At 39.1% G+C, this 26143-nt stretch overlaps 1 protein-coding gene across 1 annotated transcript in view; it reads right to left on the bottom strand.

Moving 5' to 3' along the window:
- Nucleotides 1–18753, bottom strand: part of LOC117334498 (cGMP-dependent protein kinase 1-like) — a 112535-nt gene extending 93782 nt beyond the window's left edge. Inside the window, exon 1 of the mRNA XM_033894167.1 lies at nucleotides 18474–18753. The gene's annotated coding sequence lies outside the window, so the exon portion shown is untranslated. The remainder of the gene's footprint in view (nucleotides 1–18473) is intronic.
- Nucleotides 18754–26143: the final 7390 nt, after the last annotated feature.

Below are 26143 nucleotides of genomic sequence, written 5' to 3'. Positions count from 1 at the left end.
CGGTGGTTTCTAGGTACAGGTATGTAGGTATTTGTACAATAATCGTGTTTGAAATGTTGCTTACATGCACTTTATGTAGATATATACATGTGGTCTATAACATATGGCCCACAATGCATTGTGATCGGTATTTGTTCATCATAAAGTCATTTCCGTAAGGCCGTACATGTATAACTGGTATCATGATTAAAAACTTATCAAAGTGCAATAGTATTATACACTAAAACCTCCCCAAAATACTAACGGTATAGGTTGAAACCTCCCTAAAATACTATATAACGGTATTATAGTTGAAAACCTTCCCAAAAGCGCAAAAAGTATCATAGTTTAAAAGTACAAGTGGTTGAAAGCTTTACTGGGACTATTTGACAGGTTGGGTATGACATCGGCGACCTTTGATTAAATGTAGAACACCACTGTTGGACACTAACGACCACGTTCCATCGTAATTAACGCTTAAACGTCAATAAAGCGGAACATCTAACGTTGCCAAAGTAAACAACACTTTGACTTCACGTTGGCGTTCTGTGTAGTCGTACGGTGCCATAGACTGATGGCAGTATTTACGGATCACAGATATTGGAATCAAAACCGTCATGTTGCGACCTTTAACAGTGCTTCGTAATCGGGTAAGACAGACTGCAGAATCTGTGAACCAGTGTAGCAATGTAAATCTGACACGTAAATTCTTTAATACGTTCGTACAAGTCCGCCACCCGTAACTCTTAATCTCTAAAACATCGTCGCACAAGCCCGTCACTCGTAACATTTGATCTCATATAAGGTGTACATAGCCGTGACATCAACAATCTAAACGTTGTAAATTGTAAGTGTTCGTTTAGAAAAATTCCGTAAGCAAACAATGTAAATCTTCTTCACAAACACTGTTAATATAATCAATAAATTAAACAAGCGTGATGCCAGATTACATACAGTTTAAACTCACCGTCATCTACCGGTAAATATGTCCGCCACGAGGTATGATTTATCGGCCTTATTTTCGATATAACATGTAAATTACCTGCCCGATAGCTATGTGTTACTTTAATATTTACAACATTTACATTCACATTGACAACAAAGACGGGGCACGCATATACGACCAATTGAACGTAAATGGAAGTGACTATGGACGATTCAGTGTACACATACCTTGACCACTATGTCAATATTATGATCAACTTAACTTTGAATATCTATTGACCGTAGTGAATTAAATCCTCGTCAAGGGAATCAACGCTTTAGTGGTATACATACAGAAATACGAGTTGTGGGTAGTGTCCTATTAAACAACATACAGAAATACGAGTTGTGGGTAGTGTCCTATTAAACAGTGTTCAAAAATTGTACCATCGGGGCGAGCAGTCCCCAAAACAGAGAAACATATTTGTCAAACTGGATACCACAGGTTTTATAATGGAAGACAATACTGGTCTATTCCCTAGGTAGTCTTTCTCAATGAGCGAGAACGATGGACGATGACCCCATTCTCATGGCGGTCCCTCTCAGAGAAAGAACATTGAACGGACCCCATTCTCATGGCGGTCTCTCTCAGAGAGAGAACATTGAACGCACGCAACCCATTCTCATGGCGGTCTCTCTCAGAGAGAGAACATTGAACAGACCCCATTCTCATGGCGGTCCCTCTCAGAGAGAGAACATTGAACGCACGCACCCCATTCTCATGGCGGTCCCTCTCAGAGAGAGAGAACATTGAACGGACCCCATTCTCATGGCGGTCCCTCTCAGAGAGACAGAACATTGAACACACGCACCCCATTCTCATGGCGGTCCCTCTCAGAGAGAGAGAACATTGAACGCACACACCCCATTCTCATGGCGGTCCCTCTCAGAGAGAGAACATTGAACGCACGCACCCCATTCTCATGGCGGTCCCTCTCAGAGAGAGAACATTGAACGCACGCACCCCATTCTCATGGCGGTCCCTCTCAGAGAGAGAACATTGAACGCACGCACCCCATTCTCATGGCGGTCCCTCTCAGAGAGAGAGAGAACATTGAACGCACACACCCCATTCTCATGGCGGTCCCTCTCAGAGAGAGAACATTGAACGCACGCACCCCATTCTCATGGCGGTCCCTCTCAGAGAGAGAACATTGAACGCACGCACCCCATTCTCATGGCGGTCCCTCTCAGAGAGAGAACATTGAACGCACGCACCCCATTCTCATGGCGGTCCCTCTCAGAGAGAGAGAACATTGAACGCACGCACCGCATTTTCATGGCGGTCCCTCGCAGAGAGAGAACATTGAACGGACTCCATTCTCATGTCGGTCCCTCTCAGAGAGAGAGAACATTGAACGCACGCACCCCATTCTCATGGCAGTCCCTCTCAGAGAGAGAACATTGAACAGACCCCATTCTCATGGCGGTCCCTCTCAGAGAGAGAACATTGAACGCACGCACCCCATTCTCATGGCGGTCCCTCTCAGAGAGAGAACATTGAACGCACGCACCCCATTCTCATGGCGGTCCCTCTCAGAGAGAGAGAACATTGAACGGACCCCATTCTCATGGCGGTCCCTCTCAGAGAGACAGAACATTGAACACACGCACCCCATTCTCATGGCGGTCCCTCTCAGAGAGAGAGAACATTGAACGCACACACCCCATTCTCATGGCGGTCCCTCTCAGAGAGAGAACATTGAACGCACGCACCCCATTCTCATGGCGGTCCCTCTCAGAGAGAGAACATTGAACGCACGCACCCCATTCTCATGGCGGTCCCTCTCAGAGAGAGAACATTGAACGCACGCACCCCATTCTCATGGCGGTCCCTCTCAGATAGAGAGAACATTGAACGCACGCACCGCATTCTCATGGCGGTCCCTCGCAGAGAGAGAACATTGAACGGACTCCATTCTCATGTCGGTCCCTCTCAGAGAGAGAGAACATTGAACGCACGCACCCCATTCTCATGGCAGTCCCTCTCAGAGAGAGAACATTGAACGCACGCACCCCATTCTCATGGCGGTCCCTCTCAGAGAGAGAGAACATTGAACGCACGCACCCCATTCTCATGGCGGTCCCTCTCAGAGAGAGAACATTGAACGGACCCCATTCTCATGGCGGTCCCTCTCAGATAGAGAGAACATTGAACGCACGCACCCCTTTCTCATGGCGGTCCCTCTCGGAAAAAGAACAATGAACGGGCCACATTATCTATGCGTCCCTCTCTGAGAAAGACGATGACGGATTCCATTCTCTAGGCGGCCTCCCTCAGAGAGAGAGAGAGAAAGAGAGACAGAGAGAGAGAGACAGAGATAGAGAGAGAGAGATCAATGAACGGACCCCATTCTCTAGACGGCCCCTCTCTGAAAGAGAAAACGAATACGTATGTCATTCTTTAGGCGGCCGCTCTCAGTGATAGAACGATGAACGGAATCTATTCTATTGGTGGCCTCTTTCAGAGAGAGAACATTGACCGGACTCCATTTTTTGAGCGGCCTCCCTCAGAGACAGAACATGGAACGGAATCCATTCTCTAGGCAGCCTCCCTCAGAGACAGAACATGGAACGGAATCCATTCTCTAGGTAGCCTCCCTCAGAGACAGAACATGGAACGGAATCCATTCTCTAGGCAGCCTCCCTCAGAGATAGAACATGGAACGGAATCCATTTTCTAGGCAGCCTCCCTCAGAGATAGAACATGGAACGGAATCCATTCTCTAGGCAGCCTCCCTCAGAGATAGAACATGGAACGGAATCCATTCTCTAGGCAGCCTCCCTCAGAGATAGAACATGGAACGGAATCCATTCTCTAGGCAGCCTCCCTCAGAGACAGAACATGGAACGGAATCCATTCTCTAGGCAGCCTCCCTCAGAGATAGAACATGGAACGGAATCCATTCTCTAGGCGGCCCCCCTCAGAGATAGAACATGGAACGGAATCCATTCTCTAGGCAGCCTCCCTCAGAGATAGAACATGGAACGGAATCCATTCTCTAGGCAGCCTCCCTCAGAGATAGAACTTGGAACGGAATCCATTCTCTAGGCAGCCTCCCTCAGAGATAGAACATGGAACGGAATCCATTCTCTAGGCAGCCTCCCTCAGAGATAGAACATGGAACGGAATCCATTCTCTAGGCAGCCTCCCTCAGAGATAGAACATGGAACGGAATCCATTCTCTAGGCAGCCTCCCTCAGAGATAGAACATGGAACGGAATCCATTCTCTAGGCGGCCTCCCTCAGAGATAGAACATGGAACGGAATCCATTCTCTAGGCAGCCTCCCTCAGAGATAGAACATGGAACGGAATCCATTCTCTAGGCAGCCTCCCTCAGAGATAGAACATGGAACGGAATCCATTCTCTAGGCAGCCTCCCTCAGAGATAGAACATGGAACGGAATCCATTCTCTAGGCGGCCTCCCTCAGAGATAGAACATGGAACGGAATCCATTCTCTAGGCAGCCTCCCTCAGAGACAGAACTTGGAACGGAATCCATTCTCTAGGCAGCCTCCCTCAGAGATAGAACATGGAACGGAATCCATTCTCTAGGCAGCCTCCCTCAGAGACAGAACTTGGAACGGAATCCATTCTCTAGGCGGCCTCCCTCAGAGATAGAACATGGAACGGAATCCATTCTCTAGGCAGCCTCCCTCAGAGATAGAACTTGGAACGGAATCCATTCTCTAGGCAGCCTCCCTCAGAGATAGAACATGGAACGGAATCCATTCTCTAGGCGGCCTCTCTCTCAGAGATAACGATAAACGAATCCTGAGGGAGAAAGATGAGTGGAAATTTCTATTTAGAAGGCACCCCTCGGAAAGAGTGAAAGACGGGAAATTACTCCATCTTTAGTTAATTATTATGTGATAAAAGTTAATCCTGTCAAAGATTTATTCCATTTTACGTCAATGCCGGGAGGGATGACAAGGAGAAATTGGCAGATGATCGGCAGACGCCCATACAGAACAGGATGCCATACATTGGTTGCAGCTGCTGCCCGCGAATCTCTACCAACATTAACTCATACAAAATCTGCACTTTTATTTATTGTTGTCATCTAGTATTCCATTTCAAATAATTGCCTGTCGAATTGGCCATATGCATGTATAAGAACCCTTATTCAACCAAATATGTTCTGTCATCATCTGAGGGTGTGAAATGTATCATAACGACACTCCAGTCCATCAATAAATAGCAGAAATTTTGTGATACTGTTTCAGCAAGACAAATATAGCTTGTCATTACCTACAACAGAAGCGACAAAACCTTATCAAATAGCGCCACTACTACCTAATGTACAACAACCCTAAACGACTTTATTGGGTTGGTGGGATGTTAAACAATACCAGGCCTACCCAGGCCAATAACACACTTTGTCGTCACACTTTTATCAAGCTTACAGTTCACCATTAATAATGCAGTTTTGTTCAAATACTATGGAATTGAGCACTCGACAATTTTGCGATGGAACTTGATGGCTCGCTCCTTGATAATTTACTCTGGGGAGAGATATGATGGAGACAGTTGATGTCTCACTCTGAGGACAGATATGATGGAGACAGTTGATGACTCACTCTGAGGACAGATATGGTGGAGATAGTTGATGTCTCACTCTGAGGACAGATATGATGGAGACAGTTGATGTCTCACTCTGAGGACAGATATGATGGAGACAGTTGATGACTCACTCTGAGGACAGATATGATGGAGACAGTTGATGTCTCACTCTGATGACAGATATGATGGAGACAGTTGATGACTCACTCTGAGGACAGATATGATGGAGACAGTTGATGTCTCACTCTGAGGACAGATATGATGGAGACAGTTGATGACTCACTCTGAGGACAGATATGATGGAGACAGTTTATGTCTCACTCTGAGGACAGATATGATGGAGACAGTTGATGACTCACTCTGAGAACAGATATGATGGAGACAGTTGATGTCTCACTATGAGGACAGATATGATGGAGACAGTTGATGTCTCACTCTGAGGACAGATATGATGGAGACAGTTGATGTCTCACTATGAGGACAGATATGATGGAGACAGTTGATGTCTCACTCTGAGGACAGATATGATGGAGACAGTTGATGTCTCACTATGAGGACAGATATGATGGAGACAGTTGATGACTCACTCTGAGGACAGATATGATGGAGACAGTTGATGACTCACTCTGGGGACAGATATGATGGAGACAGTTGATGTCTCACTATGAGGACAGATATGATGGAGACAGTCGATGACTCACTCTGAGGACAGATATGATGGAGACAGTCGATGACTCACTCTGAGGACAGATATGATGGAGACAGTCGATGACTCACTCTGAGGACAGATATGATGGAGACAGTCGATGACTCACTCTGAGGACAGATATGATGGAGACAGTCGATGACTCACTCTGAGGACAGATATGATGGAGACAGTCGATGACTCACTCTGAGGACAGATATGATGGAGACAGTCGATGACTCACTCTGAGGACAGATATGATGGAGACAGTTGATGACTCACTCTGAGGACAGATATAATGGAGACAGTTGATGTCTCACTCTGAGGACAGATATAATGGAGACAGTTGATGTCTCACTCTGAGGACAGATATGATGGAGACAGTTGATGTCTCACTCTGAGGACAGATATAATGGAGACAGTTGATGACTCACTCTGAGGACAGATATAATGGAGACAGTTGATGACTCACTCTGAGGACAGATATAATGGAGACAGTTGATGTCTCACTCTGAGGACAGATATGATGGAGACAGTTGATGTCTCACTCTGAGGACAGATATGATGGAGACAGTTGATGTCTCACTCTGAGGACAGATATGATGGAGACAGTTGATGTCTCACTCTGAGGACAGACATGATGGAGACAGTTGATGACTCACTCTGAGGACAGATATGATGGAGACAGTTGATGTCTCACTCTGAGGACAGATATGATGGAGACAGTTGATGTCTCACTCTGAGGACAGATATGATGGCGACAGTTGATGACTCACTCTGAGGACAGATATGATGGAGACAGTTGATGTCTCACTCTGAGGACAGATATGATGGAGACAGTTGATGTCTCACTCTGAGGACAGATATGATGGAGACAGTTGATGTCTCATTCTGAGGACAGATATGATGGAGACAGTTGATGTCTCATTCTGAGGACAGATATAATGGAGACAGTTGATGTCTCACTCTGAGGACAGATATAATGGAGACAGTTGATGACTCACTCTGAGGACAGATATGATGGAGACAGTTGATGTCTCATTCTGAGGACAGATATAATGGAGACAGTTGATGTCTCACTCTGAGGACAGATATGATGGAGACAGTTGATGTCTCACTCTGAGGACAGATATGATGGAGACAGTTGATGTCTCATTCTGAGGACAGATATGATGGAGACAGTTGATGTCTCACTCTGAGGACAGATATGATGGAGACAGTTGATGTCTCACTCTGAGGACCGAGTTGATGGAGACAGTTGATGTCTCAGTCTGAGGACAGATATGATGGAGACAGTTGATGTCTCACTCTGAGGACAGATATGATGGAGACAGTTGATGACTCACTATGAGGACAGATATGATGGAGACAGTTGATGACTCACTCTGAGGACAGATATGATGGCGACAGTTGATGTCTCACTCTGAGGACAGATATGATGGAGACAGTTGATGACTCACTCTGAGGACAGATATGATGGAGACAGTTGATGACTCACTCTGAGGACAGATATGATGGAGACAGTTGTGTGGTCGCTAAAATACTACAGATCCTAAAGATTCTCCAAAAACTCATACTCTTGAATGGTAACTGTATGTTGATATTTTGTCTTAGATCTTGTTTGTCTCCTCTTAATCATCTTTTGGATATATAATATAAATACACACAAAAAATGTTGGTACATATTATTAACCTTTACTCTCTAAAAGCAAAGATGACAGCTTATCATTCATCTTGGTTTCCTATCAGTCCCATTACGTATAATGATAATTTACTTGTTGCATTTAAGAATGACCTGACTCTAAGTTTACTCTCAAAATACATAAAGACATAGGGTAGCTCTGATGACAGCCACACTTATCAGAAATTGTCCGTCCGTTGTCCCAATCAGAAATTATCCGTCCGTTGTCCCAATCAGAAATTGTCCGTCCGTCGTCCAGAACTTTTCTACGTCATCACAGCTATATACTGGGTCTTCATTCAGTATTATTTTAACCGTAAAACTGTCAAGAATTGCTCTGACGCATTTCATCTCAGAAAAGATGGCAGAATGTGGCATCCTGAGCGGGTCACAATTAGCAATCGGCATGGCACAACATACCTAATAACTCGTGTTACGTGTATATTGTGTATACAGCGTCTCCACCTGCCGCAGTTATAAACGGGATATTAAGTTCTATATTACATTGTCACTGGTAGGTACAGAATAATAAATATGTACAATGTACAATTCAATACCACAGGGAACACGAACCATTAAAACACAATACATCCGGAACACTCGTGTTGTCCATAGGTAGTCTTTGACCTATCATTTTTACCGAATGTTAATCTAGCCCCCCCCCCCCCCCCCCCCCCCAAAAAAAAAACAGCATTATACACACTAGGTAAGGTCAAGGTCAAAATGAAGAGGTCCATGTGTACCAACCTAATACATAGGTTGAAAAAAAATACAAAAAAAACAAAAAACACAGTGATGATAACAGTGATGATAACAGTGACGATAACACTGATGATAACAGTGATGATAACAGTGATGATAACAGTGATGATAACAGTGATGATAACAGATGATAACAGTGACGATAACAGTGATGATAACAGTGACGATAACAGTGATGATAACAGTGATGATAACAGTGACGATAACAGTGATGATAACAAATGATAACAGATGATAACAGTGACGATAACAGTGATGATAACAGTGATGATAACAGTGATGATAACAGATGATAACAGTGACGATAACAGTTACGATAACAGTGATGATAACAGTGATGATAACAGTGATAATAACAGTGACGATTACAGGGATGATAACAGTGACGATAACAGTGATGATAACAGTGACGATAACAGTGATTATAACAGTGATGATAACAGTGATGATAACAGTGATGATAACGGTGACGATAACAGTGATGATAACAGTGACGATACAGTGATGATAACAGGGATGATAACAGTGATGATAACAGTGATGCTTACAGTGATGATAACAGTGACGATAACGGTGACGATAACAGTGATGATAACAGTGATGATAACAGTGACGATAACAGTGATGATAACAGTGATGATAACAGATGATAACAGTGACGATAACAGTGATGATAACAGTGATGATAACATATGATAACAGTGACGATAACAGTGATGATAACAGTGATGATAACAGTGACGATAACAGTGATGATAACAGTGACGATAACATATGATAACAGTGACGATAACAGTGATGATAACAGATGATAACAGTGACGATAACAGTGATGATAACAGTGATGATAACAGATGATAACAGTGACGATAACAGTGATGATAACAGTGACGATAACAGTGATGATAACAGTGATGATAACAGATCATAACAGTGACGATAACAGTGATGATAACAGTGACGATAACAGTGATGATAACAGTGATGACAACAGATGATAACAGTGACGATAACAGTGATGATAACAGTGACGATAACAGTGACGATAACAGTGATGATAACAGTGATGATAACAGATGATAACAGTGACGATAACAGTGATGATAACAGTGATGATAACAGTGACGATAACAGTGATGATAACAGATGATAACAGTGATGATAACAGATGATAACAGTGACGATAACAGTGATGATAACAGTGATGATAACAGATGATAACAGTGATGATAACAGTGATGATAACAGATGATAACAGTGACGATAACAGTGAAAATAACAGTGACGATAACAGTGATGATAACAGTGATGATAACAGTGATGATAACAGTGACGATAACAATGATGATAACAGATGATAACAGTGACGATAACAGTGATGATAACAGTGATGATAACAGTGACGATAACAGTGATGATAACAGATGATAACAGTGACGATAACAGTGATGATAACAGTGATGATAACAGTGACGATAACAGTGATGATAACAGTGATGATAACACTGATGATAACACTGATGATAACAGTGACGATAACAGTGATGATAACAGTGACGATAACAGTGATGATAACAGATGATAACAGTGATGATAACAGATGATAACAGTGACGATAACAGTGATGATAACAGTGATGATAACAGATGATAACAGTGATGATAACAGTGATGATAACAGATGATAACAGTGACGATAACAGTGAAAATAACAGTGACGATAACAGTGATGATAACAGTGATGATAACAGTGATGATAACAGTGACGATAACAATGATGATAACAGATGATAACAGTGACGATAACAGTGATGATAACAGATGATAACAGTGACGATAACAGTGATGATAACAGTGATGATAACAGTGATGATAACAGACGATAACAGTGACGATAACAGTGACGATAACGGTGATGATAACAGTGACGATAACACTGATGATAACACTGATGATAACACTGATGATAACAGTGATGATAACAGTGACGATAACAGTGACGATAACAGTGTAGTCTAGAACTCTCAGTTTAGTATTATATTGCCTACCACACTAGCAGAAAAAAACAGAGTTAGGCGAAATGAGATATTTATCTGTTAAATGTATCTATTGGTATAATATAGTAGGTAAATGGCTTGACATTATATGGCACTTTTATTTTCTAGTTTTGAACGACGAATGATACACGTGTAGACATATTTCTTATCATTTCTGAGTAATTGGTATATCAGAACTTAAAATAGAAAAGTGAATGATGTTTAGAGGCAAGTTTCACAACGTTGACGATAAATTGCGATGCAGCATTCAGTGTTCGGAGGTAAATTAATTGAACCGGACAATGGTCTATTTATAAATATGTAGGGTAAGCATTATTGAAATCGACAAAAGGGCGATTTAAAAATAATATCTAATTTTGGAAACACAATTGAGCATACAATGCTCTTCTCCTGTAACCAGCCCAGATCAACATGTAATTTATAAACTTACATTGCTGTTTGAACACATTCAGAGGCAATATACATGTGTATAGACATCAATATACATGTGTATAGACGTCAACATACATGTGTATAGACATCAATATACATGTGTATAGACATCAATATACATGTGTATAGACATCAATATACATGTGTATAGACATCAATATACATGTGTATAGACATCAACATACATGTGTATAGACATCAATATACATGTGTATAGACATCAATATACATGTGTATAGACAACAATATACATGTGTATAGACATCAATATACATGTGTACAGACATCAATATACATGTGTATAGACATCAATATACATGTGTATAGACATCAATATACATGTGTATAGACATCAATATATATGTGTATAGACATCAATATACATGTGTATAGACATCAATATACATGTGTATAGACATCAATATACATGTGTATAGACATCAATATATATGTGTATAGACATCAATATATATGTGTATAGACATCAATATACATGTGTATAGACATCAATATACATGTGTATAGACATCAATATACATGTGTATAGACATCAATATACGTGTGTATAGACATCAATATACATGTGTATAGACATCAATATACGTGTGTATAGACATCAATATACATGTGTATAGACATCAATATATATGTGTATAGACATCAATATACATGTGTATAGACATCAATATACATGTGTATAGACATCAATATACATGTGTATAGACATCAATATACATGTGTATAGACATCAATATACATGTGTATAGACATCAATATATATGTGTATAGACATCAATATACATGTGTATAGACATCAATATACGTGTGTATAGACATCAATATACATGTGTATAGACATCAATATATATGTGTATAGACATCAATATACATGTGTATAGACATCAATATACATGTGTATAGACATCAATATACATGTGTATAGACATCAATATACATGTGTATAGACATCAATATACATGTGTATAGACATCAATATATATGTGTAAAGACATCAATATACATGTGTATAGACATCAATATACATGTGTATAGACATCAATATACATGTGTATAGACATCAATATACATGTGTATAGACATCAATATATATGTGTATAGACATCAATATACATGTGTATAGACATCAATATATATGTGTATAGACATCAATATAGACATCAATATACATGGGTATAGACATCAACATACATGTGTATAGACATCAATATACACGTGTATAGACATCAATATACATGTGTACAGACATCAATATACATGGGTATAGACATCAATATAGACATCAATATACATGGGTATAGACATCAACATACATGTGTATAGACATCAATATACACGTGTATAGACATCAATATACATGTGTACAGACATCAATATACATGTGTATAGACATCAATATATATGTGTATAGACATCAATATACATGTGTATAAACATCAATATACATGTGTACAGACATCAATATACATGTGTATAGACATCAATATAGACATCAATATAGACATCAATATAGACATCAATATACATGTGTATAGACATCAACATACATGTGTATAGACGTCAATATACATGTGTATAGACATCAATATGTATAGACATCAATATAGACATCAATATACATGTGTATAGACATCAATATACATGTGTATAGACATCAATATACATGTATATAGACATCATTATATATGTGTATAGACATCAATATACGTGGAATCAGAAGATAGGTGAAGCAGACAAAAGCGATTATATTTTGTGACCCGTACTTGGTTCAGAGACAGGATCTTCCGCCATTAAACTGAGTTTTTTATTAGATTGCCCGAGACTATATCAAGGGTATTCCTCCGGTGCACTTGTTTCTAGTTTTATACTTGAGTTCTTCTTATCAGTGTCTCGATCTTAAGCTGTATGAGATTTTAAATTTAGAGTACAAGATTTTCGACTGTTTCCTCAATTGACCTGTTGTATCCATCGTTTTATGTGAGTTAATTTGTAACTCCAGTGATACGGATATTTATAGTAACATCTGCCTGCTCGTTATCTTTTACAATGCATTCTTCCCTTTTCCTTTCCTTTTCTGCTCTATTTAAGATACTATAATATAATTATCATATGCCGATTATGATAAGTTGTGATAACTTGCGTCCAATCCTTTTGTGTATTTTTCATGCAAGAAAACTTATTTAAATTCACATTCACTTTCTCCGTACGAGAATGGCGCAGTGGTATAGCGCAAGACAGCCGAGATTCCGGAGTCGGCATTTACGGGCTCACCTGCTTGACTAGGTGTTTTCTCCGGGTCTTTTTTTAGTATGTGTAACTATGAGACAGGCCCATTAAGTGTAAGGGTGCCAATTTAGGTCTTTCTATGGCCAATCAGTGATAAGGCTAATATTTTGCAGGAAGATACTTTAAGATGACCTCGCATGATACAACATAACACAATACAATATGCAGCTCATATTTAAGTATCTTCCTGCAACATATTAGCCTTATCATTGATTAGCCGCAGAAAGAACCAAATCGGAACTCCTCCTTTTAACAATCAAAGTTCTCCTGGTGCCTATCTCATCCTTGTCAGTCTTAAAATTAAATATTGGCAGGTAAATAAAAAAACATAGAGCTAAATGGTAAAGATTCCCGCAGAACCTTTCTTGAGACAGTAATAAATATATCAGTCTCAGAATATATGCATATGCACACCCTAGTAGACAATGGTCACCTACACTCAATAGGAGAAAAAATCGTATAAAACTGCATCAGAACAAGCACAACATACAAAATCTAAGAAGACTTCCATATATATGGCAGTCAATGCTAATACTACACGGATCCGATTATCGGTAGAACATGCCTAACTCATTACTGTATGTCTGTATCAGAATTTCAATTAGAACACCATATAGTCTTTCGGATAAAGGAGTGCTATTTCATGATTAAAAGGACGGGTCGATTTCAAGTGAAACAAACTGGATCGAATTTATACCAAGAGGGAGGACAAATTACAGTGTCATCAAAGAGACGCTCTTCACATGTCACTAGAGGGACAGGATGACTTCACATGTCACTACAGGGACAGGCTGACTTCACATGTCACTACAGGGACAGACTAACTTCACATGTCACTTCAGGGACAGACTAACTTCACATGTTACTACAGGGACAGACTAACTTCACATGTTACTACAGGGACAGACTAACTTCACATGTCACTACAGGGACAGGTTGACTTCACATGTCACTACAGGGACAGGCTGACTTCACATGTCACTACAGGGACAGACTAACTTCACATGTCACTAGAGGGACAGGCTGACTTCACATGTCACTACAGGGACAGACTAACTTCACATGTCACTACAGGGACAGGCTGACTTCACATGTCACTACTGGGACAGGCTGACTTCACATGTCACTAGAGGGACAGGCTGACTTCACGTGTCACTACAGGGACAGGCTGACTTCACATGTCACTTCAGGGACAGACTAACTCCACATCCTACTACAAGGACAGACTAACTTCACATGTCACTACAGGGACAGACTAACTTCACATGTCACTACAGGGACAGGCTGACTTCACATGTCACTTCAGGGACAGACTAACTTCACATGTCACTACAGGGACAGACTAACTTCACACGTCACTACATGGACAGACTGACTTCACACGTCACTACAGGGACAGAATAACTTCACATGTCACTACCGGGACAGACTAACTTCACATGTCACTACAGGGACAGACTAACTTCACATGTCACTACAGGGACAGACTTACTTCACATGTCACTACAGGGACAGACTAACTTCACATGTTACTACAGGGACAGACTAACTTCACATGTCACTTCAGGGACAGACTAACTTCACACGTCACTACAGGGACAGACTGACTTCACACGTCACTTCAGGGACAGACTAACTTCACATGTTACTACAGGGAAAGACTAACTTCACGTGTCACTACAGGGACAGACTAACTTCACGTGTCACTACAGGGACAGACTGACTTCACATGTCACTACAGGGACAGGCTGACTTCACATGTCACTACAGGGACAGACTAACTTCACATGTCACTACAGGGGCAGACTAACTTCACATGTTACTACAGGGACAGACTAACTTCACATGTCACTTCAGGGACAGACTAACTTCACACGTCACTACAGGGACAGACTGACTTCACACGTCACTTCAGGGACAGACTAACTTCACATGTTACTACAGGGAAAGACTAACTTCACGTGTCACTACAGGGACAGACTAACTTCACGTGTCACTACAGGGACAGACTGACTTCACATGTCACTACAGGGACAGGCTGACTTCACATGTCACTACAGGGACAGACTAACTTCACATGTCACTACAGGGACAGACTGACTTCACATGTCACTACAGGGACAGGCTGACTTCATATGTCACTACAGGGACAGACTAACTTCACATGTCACTACAGGGACAGACTTACTTCACATGTCACTTCAGGGACAGACTAACTTCACATGTTACTACAGGGACAGACTAACTTCACATGTCACTTCAGGGACAGACTAACTTCACACGTCACTACAGGGACAGACTGACTTCACACGTTACTACAGGGACAGACTGACTTCCCATATCACTACAGGGCCAAGCTAACGTCACTTAACTTCAGGGACAGACTAACTTCACACGTCACTACAGGGACAGACTGACTTCACACGTCACTTCAGGGACAGACTAACTTCACACGTCACTACAGGGACAGACTGACTTCACACGTCACTTCAGGGACAGACTAACTTCACATGTCACTACAGGGACAGACTAGCATCACATGTCACTACAGGGACAGACTAGCTTCATATGTCACTACAGGGACTTCACACGTCACTACAGGGACAGGCTGACTTCCCATATCACTACAGGGCCAAGCTAACGTCACTTAACTTCAGGGACAGACTTACATCATGTCACTCAATAAATCCCTGATTCTGTATGGATACACTCTCTCCCTTGTTTGTATATCCCGTTGTCACTGTACTTGACACACTTGATAAGACCAATCTAATAAAATGTATCCACCAGAATCAGAATCTCATCGTGATTGGATTTGAAATTTGAGTGGTTTTGTTATAATTCAATCTCTGGTCATCTGCTAGTTACGAAATCCTCCGGGGTTGGTCGTGTAATGCCAGACAAATAAGAGTATAGTCCATAGCAGACTACCAACAAAAATCTGTTCTCAACTTAATTGGACAGAAAATCAATTTTTTTAACTGTCTGGGAAAAATATAGATTATTTTATACGGGTAAAAACAATCCAGATATTAAATAAAGTACCATGATATGTGATTTTTAAAGTACATGTTATCTATAAGTGAAGCTATTTGAGTTTAATCCCCCCTCGGTATCGACCAGGACATGAATACGTATCCCAAGGACGCGGATCCCGGGAAACCAAGTGTAGGACAAGCCGGTAAAAAAATCAAGCTGTTTTAAATCTCCGCATTATACAGACATGTCATGATGATACTGAATAATAATTCTATTTTAAATAACTAATGATGAACACAAGGTTTAGAGCTTCGTGTTAAAGTATACGAAATTTACATGGGCGACAAAATATGGCCTGGTATACATATAAATCATCTATCATATGTTAATACATACGAACTATACAGAACAGAAACGGATTTACATATCGGTGTTGTAATGCATACGGAATGTACAAACTCGATAATGTAATACATACGAAATGTACAAACTCGAAAATGTTATACAGACAAAATGTACAAACTCGATAATGTAGTTCATACGAAATGTACAAACTCGATAATGTTATACAGACAAAATGTACAAATTCGATAATGTAATACATACGAAATGTACAAACTCGAAAATGTTATACAGACAAAATGTACAAACTCGATAATGTAGTTAGTACATACGAAATGTACAAACTCGATAATGTAATGTCTACGAAATGTACAAAATCGATAATATGATATCTACGAAATGTACAAACTCGATAATATGATATCTACGAAATGTACAAACTCGATAATATGATATCTACAAGATGTGAAAACTCGATAATATGATATCTACGAAATGTACAAACTCGATAATATGATATCTACGAAATGTACAAACTCGATAATATGATATCTACGAAATGTGAAAACTCGATAATATGATATCTACGAAATGTACAAACTCATTAATGTTATACATACAAAATGTACAAATTGGATAATGTTACATGTACGAAATGCACATTTTTGAAAATGTTGTAAATATCTAAGTGCATGAATTCGGTAATGGTGTACGCATGAAATATACACCTCGACAATGTTATACATACAACACACAAAATATATAACACTCTAATATAATACGCTCGCGGTTTGACGTACATTTGTATGCAACACCTCTGAAGTGTGAATTTACACCATATGCGTTTTACTACAGCTCTCTGTAAACATGTATATATGCACGCATACAATTATTAAATAATGAACTCTAACTTATCAATGCCTAGGTGTATATAGGAGTCAATATGTGTATTATCATTGATAGGTAACCGTGACATACAACGACAGTATATTGATTGAAATATACCAACAATATGTTCTATCAACGCTATGACGGAGGATTTTAAAATAAACTTTCTGTTGATAACGAGCACATGTATATGTTTGATTCGAATGCCAAAAATATCAAATAAAGCACGTGCAGGATACAGGCACGGAAAATCACGTGTATACCTGCGGATGTTACGTGGAATATAAACCAGAATGTCTAACTGTACATGATGGGTATGAATTAACTACGGTGACCCGTGACTGAGGTCAGCTAATTTAGAGGGAACATATGCGCTATGTGTTGGTGTGTGTACAGTCAGGAAAACACTTGAGACCGACATACTAACACGATTAAAACGAAAGCAGTGTCCATACGCGAGCTCATATGTGTGTTTGTGTGTGTTAGCAGATAAGAGTTTATAGATCTATGACACGTGTAAGCAAACATTGTATACAAGGATGGATCATTGATCAATACTACTCCCCTCCCCACGGGCATTTATATACGGTAAATGTCCCCCATGTGTTTCTATCCCTTCGTGGTATGTTTACCGCGCCTGTCACACACACGATGGCTGTACGTCATTACAGTTCAAGACAATCTCGATTGACACATATATATATTTATAAACAACGTATACTACCGTAAAGGGTTTCTCTTCTCTGCACAGATTGATATTTTTATCAATGCAAATGTTTACGAATCATTTAAATATTTAAACATGCTGTACTTACCTTGTAGTGCAGTTAGATGTTGTACGCCAGAAGTGGCGATCGTCGTTACTCCAAGGACAGGACGTATAACGGGAACGCCACGCCAGTCCCGGAAACCCAGCAAACACGTACGGTGATCAGCGTACAACTAGCACTGTACAATGGACTATAGGCCAATATATACTTAGTTAAAAAATCAAACAATATCTCTGTGTCAACAAACCTTCTTACACTACTACACACACCTTCCAAAGTGATTGTGGGGCGCACTTATCAGCTAGCCACACTTCACCAGCAGCTCGCTCGCAACACTTTAAACTTGGCCGTGTCCACTGGTTATATTTTTACATTGTATTAAAAGCTGTGATTGTATTGCAAACACCCGGGAGAATTGTAATATACACGATAGTAATACAAATATTTACATGTCCATCTCGTCATCACCGTCGGCTAATTCTTTTAAATTGGTGTGGGCAAGAGGTTCACCCTTGTGTTGCCCAACTGTTTGATAATGTAAATAGTATATATGCCTAGATGATTAATTCGGAAGCCATTGACGATGAGTGATGAGGGTGTTGTGTTTTACGTGTTAAATCACCGGTGTTTGACATGATAAAGATCCTTGTGTCTCTCCCTTCTCTCAACACAGAGTACGGTATGCTTCTATCGTTTTCTGGTAGGTAAATTAGCATAGCATGTCACTCGAAAGTTTAAATGTCAATTCGTGCGTTTGATCAGTGTTACTAGTTAAAGCGCAGGATAATATTGTTGAGTATTCTGACATTTGAAAGTTTTCGATGATACATTTTACTTTGTTTAGATTCGTGCAAGAACGTCTATGGGCAATGTTATTCTAAGCTTAAATGTATTCTTTATATTGTTTGATAGCTTCATGTATTTTGTAGGCAAAAGTTCGGAAAGGTACTTAGCGTCTGAGCCACTATTGAATGAAAAAATAGTTATGGATTATCATACATGGTTCTAAGCGCGGTGTGTATTCGCACAATACGCGCGTGCATTTGACACGCACCGGACATACTCTCGTATACCCTAGCAGATAGCTCCTTACGAGAAGGGGTTTCCGCATTACTTAATTATAAGGGAGTATGTACGTACATTGTACTGTTTTTAAAGAAAAATAATTAGCCTTACTGTTATTTTAGTAATAGGGTTAATATAATTGGAATAACTGGCGTACAAATTAAATAAGTGAAATAAACTGTTTAGTTACGGTATTAAATTATGGCGTATCTGTTTACATTAGGGTGACCATGCCATCCTTTTTGTGTTGGTTGGTCATTAACTATAACAGTTGATTTGCATGTAAGATTACATATTATGACATTTAGACGTCTTATGTTTACCGTTATGACGTAAACCCTAAAACAACAACAACAACAACAAAATTCAACACACAGTGAAAACAAATAGACAGGTAAATGTTACACAGGGATATTCTCACAAGGATAACAGATACAGGGATATTCCACACCAGGATAACAGATACAGGGATATTCCTCACAAGGATAACAGATACAGGGATATTCTCACAAGGATAACAGATACAGGGATATTCCACACAAGGATAACAGATACAGGGATATTCTCACTAGGATAATAGGTACAAGGATATTCCACACAAGGACAACATATACAGGGATATTCCACACAAGGATAACAGATACAGGGATATTCCACACAAGGATAACAGATACAGGGATATTCCCATAAGGATAACAGATACAGGGATATTCTCACAAGGATAACAGATACAGGGATATTCTTACAAGGATAACAGATACAGGGATATTCCACACAAGGATAACAGATACAGGGATATTCCACACAAGGATAACAGATACAGGGATATTCCCATAAGGATAACAGATACAGGGATATTCTCACAAGGATAACAGATACAGGGATATTCTCACAAGGATAACATATATAGGGATATTCCACACAAGGATAACAGATACAGGGATATTCCACACAAGAATAACAGATACAGGGAAATTCTCACAAGTAAAACAGATACAGGGATATTCTACACCAGGATAATAGATACAGGGATATTCTCACAAGGATAACAGATACAGGGAGATTCTCACAAGGATAACAGATACAGGGATATTCTCACAAGGATAACAGATACAGGGATATTCCACACAAGGATAACAGATACAGGGATATTCTCACTAGGATAATAGATACAGGGATATTTTCACAAGGATAACAGATACAGGGATATTCCACACAAGGATAACAGATACAGGGATATTCCACACAAGAATAACAGATACAGGGAAATTCTCACAAGTAAAACAGATACAGGGATATTCTACACCAGGATAATAGATACAGGGATATTCTCACAAGGATAACAGATACAGGGAGATTCTCACAAGGATAACAGATACAGGGATATTCTCACAAGGATAACAGATACAGGGATATTCCACACAAGGATAACAGATACAGGGATATTCTCACTAGGATAATAGATACAGGGATATTCTCACAAGGATAACAGATACAGGGATATTCCACACAAGGATAACAGATACAGGGATATTCTCACTAGGATAATAGATACAGGGATATTCTCACTAGGATAATAGATACAGGGATATTCCTCACAAGGATAATAGATACAGGGATATTCCTCACAAGGATAACAGATACAGGGATATTCTCACAAGGATAACAGATACAGGGATATTCCACACAAGGATAACAGATACAGGGATATTCTCACTAGGATAATAGATACAAGGATATTCCACACAAGGACAACATATACAGGGATATTTCACACAAGGATAACAGATACAGGGATATTCCACACAAGGATAACAGATACAGGGATATTCTCACAAGGATAACAGATACAGGGATATTCCACACAAGGATAACAGATACAGGGATATTCCACACCAGGATAACAGATACAGGGATATTCTCACAAGGATAACAGATACAGGGATATTCCACACATGGATAACAGATACAGGATATTCCACACCAGGATAACAGATACAGGGATATTCTACACAAGGATAACAGATACAGGGATATTGTGACAAGGATAACAGATACAGGGATATTCCACACAAGGATAACAGATACAGGGATATTCCACACAAGGATAACAGATACAGGGATATTCTCACAAGGATAACAGATACAGGGATATTCTCACAGGGATAACAGATACAGGGATATTCTCACAAGGATAACAGATACAGGGATATTCCTCGTAAGGATAACAGATACAGGGATATTCCACACAAGGATAACATATACAGGGATATTCTCACAAGGATAACAGATACAGGGATATTCTCACAGGGATAACAGATACAGGGATATTACACACAAGGATAACAGATACAGGGATATTCTCACAAGGATAACGGATACAGGGATATTCCACACAAGGATAACAGATACAGGGATATTCTCACAAGGATAACAGATACAGGGATATTCTCACAAGGATAACAGATACAGGGATATTCCATAGAAGGATAACAGATACAGGGATATTCCTCGTAAGGATAACAGATACAGGGATACACGGAAGTTTTTTTATTTGAATTTAAATGAACTTATCCGAGATAGGCAAACATGATAAACAAACATGTATCACTTGTTGTGGATCTGATTTCCGCCACAGCTATCGTTACAAGTGACGAGTCAAGATATCGCAGATTTATTTGAGGTGATTTGAGCAATGGTGACAAGGTAGGATAGGGATTTGTTTGTAGTAATAGGGATTTGTTTGTGGTAATAGGGATTTGTTTGTGGTAATAGGGATTTGTTTGTGGTAAAAGGGATTTGTTTGTGGTAATAGGGATTTGTTTGTGGTAATAGGGATTTGTTTGTGGTAATAGGGATTTGTTTGTGGTAATAGGGATTCGTTTGTAGTATAATCTATAGGGATTTGTTTGTGGTAATAGGGATTTGTATGTGGTAATAAGGATTTGTTTGTGGTAATGGTGACAAACAACATTGGGATTTGTTTCAAGATACGATACGTTTGTTGGCCAATTTACGAAATACTTACCGCTATTTCGATAGCAATGAGGTACGTATGTTGTATTCCGTCAGGAAAAGAAGCTGGATGGTTATTGAAACGTTGTGTTTACAGCAGATAAAATCATACCTGGATGGATTTCTGAGATAAGAGGCCGAAGTGTCGAGAAGAGATCGTAAGGCCAGCTGATCTCGTCTCTAACTTAACCAAGAATAACAGCTGATGAAAATACCATGTAAAATGATCGAGGTAGCAAAGGCTGGCTATCTAGTAGCCGTCAAGGTAAATATAGGCCAGCGGAAGATTATCGGAACCTATCCCAAATAAAAACTGACCGCAGAATCCTTGATGCTTGCCCCAATTCTAACCATTTTTTAGATACCAGTTAAAAACAATACCAAGAATGTACTCATCATATACATTATTGAAATCTCATAAGCGACATGACCAACCCGAGTTACCTGACTTTTAAACATCAATTCGGTGTATACTACGTTCAGCAACACTGGTTACTAGTGTTCCAATTAAACTGGAAACAAGAGAGGGGGCAGGTATTTAATCCCGAACTCATTTCATTTGATGTTATTCTGAAAGTCATTTACATTTTCTTCTGTATTCAGACGTCCATGTACAGTTCTTGGATCATAGCAGCATTTGAAAGCCTGTGGAAATATGACACCGATATATAATAGGTTTCTGTAATCTTATCCCGGAAGGTCTTATGACAGCATTCATCATTGCGTGACATAACGTATTATTTTTATGGTAATCCATCTCTATCAGAATCGTCGACATACTCAATACCTTAAATCGTCCAAATAAAAAAAATCAAGTTTTGGATACTTTCCTCAACTATAATTTAAACCTCGTATGTCACATCCTCAAATGCTTAACAAATATGCATTGTGTATTTCTCATGCGGTTTTTTACCGAACAACTCTCCATTCCCATTAAAGACGATCAATTTGTCGCATGAAGGAAGATATATAGATTTCATTTGTCTACGTATGATGCATATGAATCATCATGTTAAAACAGGGCTCGTAGATATTTATAAGCTCTAATGTTGAAAAGATGCATGTTCACCTCTGTATTTACGTCATAAAGAAACAAATACAATTTCATAGGTGGTTTAGTTGCCAGGTCTAGTATATTTGATATTAATACCACCTATGTTTTGCTTATTGGTGTATCAGGGTTTTTTTTTTAAATGTACATAATTACAAAAAGAAAACATTCGTTAATTTCCACCGTAAATTGAGCTGGATGCGACGTCATACCTATTTCCAAACAAGTCACAAAATGACGCAAAGATTTAAACAGTTTCCTGTCGGGAAACGCATCAGATTATATAACTGGGTGTTGGTAGATATGAATCGGAAATGTGATTATCTATCCATACACGTCATATAACCTGATATGGACAACGGTAAGTATGTTGTACATAATAAGGATTAGCATCTATAAGGTAAGTTCAACATCTGGACCTTGTTGTTTTAAAGACCGGTCGTTTCGTCATATGAAGCACACGGACCGGAGAGATAGCGAACCTTTTCAATACACCGCCGCGTTTCTCTGAAAATCAATACTTATTGTTTTAAAGTATATATGTCTGTCAAATATTCTGACAGAGGAGTTTCGTAAAATATTACTTTAAACATATTTTTGTCTGGATGCTGGTAATCGGAGCTTTAGAAAAATAGACTGACTCATTGGCAACACGTCCTCCGATAATTCCTTCTACACGATATGTATTATCGATAGATTTCTCCACGCACCTGATACACCACCTCTCAATTTAACTCACCAACTCTGACGTCTAAAAGCTGACGTTGTAAAACAGCATCATCTATGTAGGATGTAAGCTATATTTCCTATCTCTTTTGGTGTTTGTTTGATATTCTATTTTTAAAAATGTAGATTTTATTTTGATGTCAACTAAACAATAAACATGAATGATTAATATGAAGTTCATAGTACACAACATATTCCTTATATTACAGTTTGTAATAAAATAATGAGCGCGATTTTCATACAAATACATCCTATTGATTTTTCAGGATTTTTCTATAAATATCAGCAATACATAAACACGATCCATTTTCCATTATTTGGACTTTTGTGTTGACTTAATGGTATGATATATGACAAATTAAGTGAATTAAGTAAAGTAATGTTCTATTTAATATTTGATATGTTAAACACACAAAAGTAAAATATAAAATCAAAACACAAGAATTATCGTATCAACATAAATTAATTCAGAACTCGATATTAGTATGTAGAGGTGCACAAAGTGGAGTGATATCGATAGACGATTTCAGGAACCTGTTTCGTCTTACATGGCGTGACTTTGGTAAACGGGAACAAAAAAGATATGAAAAACATAATATTAAGAGTAAATATTATCACACCAGCTGACTTTTTACCACTTCAGATACCTACTTAAAATATACATGATTCCATCCTAGTACAAGCAATCGATTTTCCTGTTGAAACAGGATACATCCGTTTTAATACCATTTTACGACAGGCGATTTGTAATATTTCAGCAGTGGGATATTTTAAACTGATGTACATCTGTAATTCTGTATATAGTATTAGTTTTAACCGACTTGTGTGGAACTGTTTTATCTATTTATTCATTTATTTATTCATAGATTTTCGATTTAAATCATAAGATCAGGATATAGCGTACCACAAAAATCCTGACATTACAACAAGCTACAATCAAAGTACTTATCTCCTTCCGGTTACAGAAGAGTAATGCCAGGTATTTATAGCAGTTAAGTTAAACACATTTTTAGAACATACTACACACCATATGGATAAAAGAGAAAACCATCAAATTCCTGGAATGATGAAACATATTCAACGATGGTAACTCAATCTGGCGATATTTTACGGCAAGCCTATTAATCCCAACAATGGTGAAATTTAACAGAAGTAACTTGGTTATTTTTAGTATGTATCATGGGTAGCCATGGGCCTTGATGTTGCCGTGTAATTTGTTTATTTGTTTGTAGATTTCAATAACGCATGCGAAAAACGCATGTTTCAGGGGAACATAATTAGCTCAGTTGTGTCACATACATTGCACAAAATAATCATGCACTTTTGCTCACAAGTGTCTATATAGCACAAAATAGGAGCGTTGGTTTGACGTGATTTTACTTTATATTATATACAAACACTGATTCTATTCTGACCTTAAAATGAAAATGGCGGTTCTGAATAATATTACATCAATATGGAATATAAGGATACATTTCAAACATCAAAACAACTCAAGACATCATAAATATATGGTAAGAAGACTGGTTTTTTTTCTTAAATGTTCAACCGATGAGCATTATCACACTTGATTTAGTTTCTAATATGTTTTCTTTCTTGTTACTACAAAACATTAACTGTAGCTGTAAGATATCTACAAGTTGATGATGTAGGTCTGAAGAGTTGTCTTTCTTCTCAAGATCGACTCGTTTGAATCGTCTCCCATACATAACATACACATTCTCTTGTATAATGGCGCAGTCAATTGCACTTTCATTTTTTCTTGTTGGAACAATATATTTAAGGGAGAAATGTCAGAATTGGTACACTTGATTAAATATTCAATAAACCGGTTGGGACCGCCTTGTCGTCCGAAGAA

This window comes from Pecten maximus, chromosome 1 (genome assembly GCF_902652985.1).
Source record: "Pecten maximus chromosome 1, xPecMax1.1, whole genome shotgun sequence".
Taxonomy (NCBI): domain Eukaryota; kingdom Metazoa; phylum Mollusca; class Bivalvia; order Pectinida; family Pectinidae; genus Pecten; species Pecten maximus.
The sequence above is the reverse complement of the archived record's forward strand: the minus strand, read 5'-3'. Positions and strand labels throughout refer to the sequence as shown.